The sequence below is a fragment of the Leptonychotes weddellii genome, chromosome 12, assembly GCF_054177405.1.
Source record: "Leptonychotes weddellii isolate Sample4059 chromosome 12, ASM5417740v2, whole genome shotgun sequence".
Taxonomy (NCBI): Eukaryota; Metazoa; Chordata; class Mammalia; order Carnivora; family Phocidae; genus Leptonychotes; species Leptonychotes weddellii.
Window position 1 is genome coordinate 11,801,970 of NC_138380.1, and position 8,653 is coordinate 11,810,622.

At 40.1% G+C, this 8,653-nt stretch overlaps 1 protein-coding gene and 1 pseudogene across 4 annotated transcripts in view; both read left to right on the forward strand.

Moving 5' to 3' along the window:
- Positions 1–8,653, forward strand: part of BRAF (B-Raf proto-oncogene, serine/threonine kinase) — a 172,453-nt gene that overhangs the window by 23,495 nt on the left and 140,305 nt on the right. The window lies entirely within an intron of this gene.
- Positions 6,296–6,414, forward strand: LOC115941475 (U2 spliceosomal RNA; annotated as a pseudogene).

Genomic DNA, 8,653 nt, shown 5'->3' on the forward strand with positions numbered 1-8,653 from the left:
CACGCCTCGGCTCCGTCTCTGCAGCCGGCTTCCCCGCTCCGATACCTGGGAGCTCTGCCGCACTCAGGCACCCCCGGTCTTTCTGTGACCCCGAGGGTCCTGAGTCCACACTGTCCCACGAGGGTTCCACCCCCCACTTAGCCACCGGAGTGACGTCCCTCAGCGGAGCCGACTTCTAAAAGTTCCGATTTTGTGCTCCGCTGCTCTATCACTTGCCAGAAGCAGCTGATGGAGGCCCCTCCCCCGCCACCTATCCTCCCGAATATCGCCTGGGATTCACTTCTCCGCACGTCCTACCTTCCAGAAAGTGGTCGCTTTTCTGTTCAGAGAGTTGTTGCTATTCTTTTCTTCGATGTCCTGTTGAGTATGTAGGTGTTCAGAATGGTTTGATCCCTATCCAGCTGAATTCCTGAGAGGAGACGAAATCCAGGTCTCCTACTCCTCTGCCATCTTGCTCCGCCCCTCTGTATTAATGTTATTCTTAGTGGAAGTTCCTCAAAAACTAAAAGTAGAATTATCGTAGGACCCAACAGTTCCACTTCCAAGAATATATACCCATAAGAATAAAAAACAGACTTGAATAGATACTTGCATACTGATGCTCATTGTAACGTTATTTATAATAGAGAAAAGGTGGAAACAATCCAAGTGTTTGAATAGATAAAATGTAGTATATACATAAAATGGAGTATTAGTCATAAAAAGGAAAGAAGTTCTGGGGCACCTGGCCGGCTCAGTCAGTAGGGCATGCGACTCTTGATCTCAGGGTTGTAGGTTTGAGCCCCGTGTTGGGCATGGAGCCTACTTAAAATGAAAATTAAAAAAGAAAAAAAAGGAAAGAAATTCTGATACATGATATAACATGGGGAAACCTTGAAAACATTATGGTAAGTGAAATAAGCCAGACACAAAAGGACAACTATTGTGTAATTACACTTACATAAAATATCTAGAATAGAGGTTACCAGGGGCTGGGAGGAGGGGGATTGGGAGTTACTGCTTAATATGAGAAAGGTCAGAATTTATTGTCAAAGGAACCTAGTCTTACTTCTCACATAGTACAAAATTTCTTCTGTAGCATCTATGACAAATGATTAAGCATTCAATTGAATATCCTTAATAGTAAGGCAGTTTGTTCCTTTGTTAAATATTTATTATTATTAAAGATTTTATTTATTAGCACAAGTGATAGAGAATGAGTGGGGTGGAGGGGCACAGGGAGAGGGAGAAGCAGACTCCCCGCTGAGTAGGGAGCACGATGTGGAACTTGATCCCACGACTCTGGGATCATGCTCTGAGCCGAAGGCAGACAGTTAACTGACTGAGCCACCCAGGCGCCTGAAATATCTTTATTATTAATAAAGATACCTCATCATGTGAAGCTAAAATATACTTTCTTGAATTTTTGTCTCTAGGTTCTAACATCATCCTAGTTTAGTCCTTTGGAACAGCAAAGGACAATCTGTCTCTTTCTTCTATCTCAGACCCTTACCCTCTCACTATTTGACATGCACACACACCCCCTTTAGATGTTTCCTTGACACTGGTTAATTGATGTTTGCCTTCAAATGTATCCAGGTGATTCTATCCAAAACCAAATACCTTCCCTGACTCTGATACTCTCTTGAGCTTTTGTTTTTTTCTTTCTGGTCACTGACCACCTGTCTTAGGCATTCAGACCTTTCTTCTTGAAAGTCAGTCTTCCATTTCTTACTGCACAACTGAATCTGTTCTTTCAGAGGCCACTGTGCATCCTTAACAGTCAGGCTACCCTCTGAGCTGGTGTTTCCATCCTGCATTTCCAATGGTCTCTTGAGTATTTTACCTTAATGTCTCACTGACATCACAAAGACAGCAAGTCCTAAACTGAATTAGTTATCTTTCCCTTTAAATTACTTCTTCCCCTCTTGTAATATTTTCCACTTATCGTAATTTATACTTGAAACCCCAGAGCATCTTTCATTTTGCCTGTCTCCTTACTTTTCTGTTGCAGAGCCCTCATGATTGGGATTCCTGCTCCTACAGGTAGCTCATCCCTTCCTGCATATAAGATTACAGCTAGAGGGGTGCCTGGGTGGCTCAGTCGTTAAGCGTCTGCCTTTGGCTCTGTCAAGCCCCGCAGCGGGCTCTCTGCTTGGCGGGGAGCCTGCTTCTCCCTCTCCCACTCCCCCTGCTTGTGTTCCCTCTCTCGCTGTGTCTCTGTCAAATAAATTATAAAAAAAAAAGATTACAGCTAGAAAGCACCATCTGTGAACCACAAAATGGGTCCTCACCAAACACCAAATCTGTTGGCACCTTGATCTTGGACTTCCCAGTCTCTAGAACTGTGACAAATAAATTTCTTTTGTTTGTAAGCTACCCAGTTCATGGTATTATTTTTATAACAGCCCAGATGAATGAAGACCGCTGCTTTTCTTACTGAGGCTTATGAGACTCTGACCTCCAGGTCAGTAAGGACTATCAATCACTACAGTATTCCTGATGCCCATTACATCATGTGACACTAATATTAGGCTTTTTTTTTTAAGTTTTTTTTTCTTTTTCTGTTTATTTTATTTTATTTTATTTTTAAGATTTTATTTATTTATTTGGCAGAGAGAGACACAGCGAGAGAGGGAACACAAGCAGGGGGAGTGGGAGAGGGAGAAGCAGGCTCCCACTGAGCAGGGAGCCCGATGTGGGGCTCGATCCCAGGACCCTGGGATCATGACCTGAGCCGAAGGCAGACCCTTAACGACTGAGCCACCCAGGCACCCCTAATATTAGGCTTTTATACAATATGTGTCAAGAGGGTGATTTACTTTTAGAATTAGATGATAATGCATGTAAGCATTCAGTGTAGTATTGTGCCCAACACATAGAAGCTACTCAATAAATGGTGGTCCTTTTCCTTATCAGACAGTTGGTACTTTACTTTCATTGAGAACATTTATTCATTTGCTTAAAGTTTAAAAATAAATCTTGAGCTCCTTTGTGCTGGTTGTGTGGTAGGTGCTGTGATACAGAAATGATCATCTCTGTCCTCAAGGAGGTTACAATCTAGTGGTAGGAGCAAATAAATCAAGAATTAAGGACATTGTACTGTGTGTGTGTGCCCCTGGTACAGAGAAATCACAGAAGAGGAGCATGTAATTCAAAATGAGCTTAAGGGATGGAGGTCAGAAAGATTTCCCAGGAAAGGAGATACTTAAAGTGAACTTTAAATATTTAAGATATACAAGCCTTTATAAAAAAAGGTAATTACACTTTATTTACATACAGGAAGACCTAAATAAATGAACGTACAAATTGTATACTAAGAATGAATTGAAAGACTAAGTATGGTAAAAATGTCAGTTTTTTGCAAATTGATCAGTAGATGTATTGAAATCCAAATGCCTTTAGGTTTTTCTTTGGAGCTCGACAACTTGATTAACAGTTTGTATGGAAGTAAAAAGAGGCGAGAATTGAAGAATTATTAAAGAACAGTAAGATAAGACTTCCTTAATCCATTTTTCCAGTCAACAAATTTGAATGCTTGCTACATGTGAGGCACTGCTGGGCCCTGGTTATTACCTTAGTGAACATGAGACATGACTCTTAACCCAAAGATCCATTTCTAGTGATAGCTAAGATTTTTAATATACCACTTCGTAAAATATCAGATGAGTGCCAGGACTGTCAACAGACTTATCACTGTAATTTTATTACCTGATTTTTATATTTAAAATTTTTCCTGATTATGGGGTGCCTGGGTGGCTCAGTCAGTTAAATGTCAGACTCTTGATCTCAGGGTTGTGAGTTCAAGCCTCACATTGGGCTCCACACTGGGCATGGAGCCTACTTAAAAAAAAAAAAAAATTCCCAGTTGTGTATGTTTTTTCTTTATACTCTTTTATTAGTTTTAATTTCTTTTAACAGTAGGAAGCTTAGAAGTAGGCAGGTTTTACTTTAAATAGATCCTTAAGAATGTCAATTGGATTACAGCCTCCAAAGGGAGGGAGGATCTGCTTCTGAATGATGCCTTGAGCAGTTATGCGACCTTGGGGAGCAAATGAGGGAGGGTGACTTTGAGGGTCCCACAGGCCTGGGTTTTGAGGCCTAGCCTGTGTGTCAGGTGTCTGAGGAGCCTACAAAAAGAAAAGGGAAGATGAATAACAAAATGACAGGTGAATCAAAATAGATAGAGGTTGCTAATGAATTTTATATGCTTATGTGGAGGTAGGTGGGTGAATACGAGCTGGTGAATTAGTTGGGAAAGGATATAGTTGTTTGGAACACTTGCTTACGATATTAAATGAATTTGAACTCCCTCTTACTGTGCATAAAAATCAATTCCTAGTAGATTGAAGGTTAAATACAAAAAGACCACCTCAGAAGGCTTTTAAAAAATATTTATTTTATTTTTTAAAAAAGATTTATTTATTCCTTAGACAGGGAGTAGCAGAGGGAGAGGGAGACAAGTAGACTCGCCGCGGAGCAGGGAGCCCAACAGGGAACTTGATCCCAGGACCCCGAGATCATGACCTGAGCTGAAACCAAGAGTCAGATGCTTAACTGACTGATGACTGAGCCACCCAGGTGCCCCTGAAAAGCTTTTTTTTTTTTTTTTTAAGGAGCATACTTTTATAAGCTCAAAGCAGGAAAGGGTTTCTTTCTTTCTTTTTAAAGATTTTATTTATTTGACGGAGATAGCGAGAGCAGGAACACAAGCAGGGGGAGTGGGAGAGGGAGAAGCAGGCCTCCCGCCCAGCAGGAAGCCCAATGCGGGGCTTGATCCCAGGACTCTGGGATCATGACCTGAGCCGAAGGCAGACACCCAACGACTGAGCCACCCAGGCGCCCCAGGAAAGGGTTTCTTAAGACTGAAAACACCAGGGGCGCCTGGGTGGCTCAATTGGTTGAACATCCGACTCTTGGTTTCAACTCAGGTCATGATCTTGGGGTCCTGGGATTGAGCCCCATGTTGGGCTCCGCACTCAGTGGGGAGTCTGCTATCTCTCCTTCTCCTGCTCCCTACCCCCCCAAACACATACACTCTCTCTCTCTCTCTCTCAGATCTTTAAAAAAACCTGAAAACCATAAAAATTGATAAATTTGACTACATTGAAAATAGAAACTTCTATTTATTAAGACCCCCTTACTAAGAGGCTGAAAAGATCAAGGTACAGAATAGAAGATATTTGTAATATACAGGTATTAATTACCTATGGCTGTGTAATAAGTTATTCCAAAATTTAGCAGCTGAAAACAGTAAACATTTATCTTACAGTTTCTGTGGGTCAGGAATCTGAGAGCAGCTTAGCTGGGTGGTTCTGGCTTATGGTGTCTCAAGAGGCTGAAGTCAGGGTGTCAGTCACCTAGGTCTGTAGTTGTCTCAAGGCTGGACTGAGGGAGAATCTTCTTCTGTGCTTCCTTATGTGGTTGTGGCAGGGGTTTCAGAAGATCCACATCCAAATTCACTCACATGGTCACCTCACAGAGTGGCAGCTGGGTTTTTCTAGAGTGAAAGATCCAAAAGAGAGTGAGAGAGACTTCCCAGCATGGAGGCCACAAATAACTTAATCTTGTTACCTATCACAACATAGAATGAGTGGACAAGTGGTATGAAGTATATACCTAAAGAAGTATGAATCACTAAGACAAAGACATAATACCAAATAGAAAAAAGGGCAAAAAACCGGAGCAGGCATTTGAATAAAAAAAAAAATTTAAATGACTAATAAGCATATGCAAAGATCATTAATCTCATCAACACTTAGGAAAATAGAAATTAAGACCATGGGAGACCATTTTATACACATTAAATTGGCAGAAATGAAACATTTGAACAGTATCAAGCATTGGTGAGGATATGGAGCAGTGGGAGCTCTTCCACTGCTGGTGGGAGTATAAATTAGAAGAACCACTTTGGAAAATAATAGGATGTTCTACAACTAGCAACACCACTCCTGGGTATTTAACCTAGACCAGTGGTTGTCAAACTTGAGTGTGCATCAAAATCCCCTGGAGGGATTGTTAAAACAGACTGCTGGGCCCCACCCCCAAAGTTTCTGATTCAGTAGGAATGGGGTGGAGCCTGATAATTCCCAGGTGATGCTGGTGCTACTGGTTCAGGAATCATAGTTTGAGAATCAGCCATTGCCCTAGAGAAAATCTGTGACTATGTGGACTAGGAGGCATGTAGATACGACTCTTCATAGCAGCATTATTCATTTTAACTCCAAAATACAAAGAAAAAAATTCAAATGTCCATCAGCAGTGGATTATGTAGGTAAATCATGGTGTATTCACTCATGGAATAAAAATTTGGTTCATCACTTCTTGGCCTTTTGGCTAAGATCAAGTGTAGTATTTATTCTTATTAGTTTAATAAAAACTTAGTTCAAATAGAGCAGGAAAAAACAGCTCCTTCACCAGTGTGTATGATCCCACAAATATAATATTAGTCAAACATTAGAAGTCACAAAAATTTAAATGCAGCATGCTTCTATTTATAAAAAGTTCAAAGACATGGAATTAACTGTTGTTCAGGAATGCAAATATAGGTACAGAATTATAAGGAAAATCAAGAGAATAATTATCACAAAAGTGAAGAGTAATAGTGATTACCCCAGGAATGGCAGACAGTGGATGAGAAGGGACATGTGGGAAGCTTTTAAGGTACTGGCAGTGCTGTTTCTTAACTTACAGTCATTCTTTAAACTGTGGATACGTTTTATAAACTCTTCTCTACATAATTATATAATAAAATTTATATTTTAATTTAAATATGTCTTATAGATGAAGAAACTGACACTTGGGAGTTAAGTACTGTGTCCAACATTACAGAGCTATTAAGTGTCAGAGCTGATTCTGATTTTAAAGCTTGTGCTCTAAACTATTATGCTATACCATATATTTTCACAAGGGCCAAAAGAATTAGATATTGTAATTCCCATTTTGTAGATGAAACAGTAGGTTTAGAAAAGTTATGCAACTTGGCTAGGGGTACATTGCTTAAGTGGAAGATCTGGGATTTGGACCCAGGCACTGTGATTACAGAGGACATGCTCTTAACCACCATGCTGTTGGAGCCTCCTCACTTACTGTTGTATCACGTACAGTTACTCTTGTCAGTTTGTTAACCACAATTGACACCTCATGTTGTTTTCTTTATACTTTTGGCACCTTGACTGGTTTCCTACTGATGGTTTTCAATCTGGATTATTATCTTGAATCAATTTAATACCCTGGGTTGTGCTTGTCCTAGAGAATAAAACCTTTCTTTCTTTCTTTTTTAAGATGTTATTTATTTGAGAGAGAGCAAGCGTGCACGAGCAGAGGGGAGAGGGAGAAGCAGACTCCCCGCCAAGCAGGGAGCTTGATGCGGGACTCGATCCCAGGATTCTGGGATCATGACCTGAGCCAAAGGCAGACGCTTAACCGACTGAGCTACCCAGGCGCCCGAGAATAAAACATTTCTTTACCAGATTCTTTTAGTTAGGAATTTAAATTAGAATTTTGATAAACTCTACTTATGTCAATGTACTGATATCTCTTTATTAGCTTTCGGTGTTTGAATCTTCAGACTTTAAAATTTTTTATGTTATCAGTAAAATTCATTACCCCCACTACATGTTTGTCTTATAAATCAGGTGTGTTCTGTACAAAATAAATTTTTAAAAACTAAGCTAAAAGTGAAAGGAATTTTGATGGTTTTGTTTATCTCTAATATCTCAGGCCATTACACCCTTATGGCAAGGTTCATCATTAATGATAGTGGATACGAATCTGTATTTTGAATAATCTGGGTAATTTTTTAAAACTGGCTAGTTTCTTGTCAGATCTGATTAGGTCAGGATTTCTCAAACTGGGCACTGTTGACATTTTGGCCTGGATAATTCTGGGCTTGGGGAGATGTCCTTTGCATTATAGGATGTTAAGCAGCATCCCTGGCCTCTCCCTACTAGGTGCCAATAGTACCCTCCCCTCAATTCTAACAATCAGAGTATCTTCAGACACTGCCAAGAGTCAGCCCTGGTTGAGAACTACTGGATCAGATCATTGTTTTAATCCTGTATTGTGGCTGCCAAACAGCTTGTACTAGGAGCACACAACATGTCAGCTTTGCCTTTTTCTCTAGCAGCAGTAGTGTTAGGTTCAGTAGGAGGTTTGAGATTTTTTGGTACGAGTTGCTTTCAAGCCTCATGTCTATTTCATAAGGTTTACTTTAGTTAAAACTAGATAATAACCATACATTTACTTAACTCAGTATTTAAGCTGTAGCGTGTCACAGTAAGACAAATGTGCAAAGAAGAAAGAGAACACCACTACCATCAAGCGTTCTGCCGTGTGGAATGGCAAGTCTTCCACATACCTCTTAACTGTATCTGACATATCTGTCTATTAACCCTAAGTGAGGGTGGTTCTGTAAATACTAAATATGAAAAATCTGAATTTTTCTTAATTTTCTTGATGAATACATTACTAAATAATGTCTGCCTACAACCCTAATAAAGAGTCTCCTGTGTGCCCTCATAGGTGTAAACCATGCATTTGGCCATCACATTGTAAATTACTATTCATTTTCCATCATTTCAACTGTAGTATTCAAAAGGGGAGAATAGTGTAAGTTCTCTTAATTGACTTACACTTAACCAACTCATCAGGTTAACTGATAGTTCTCGTTTAA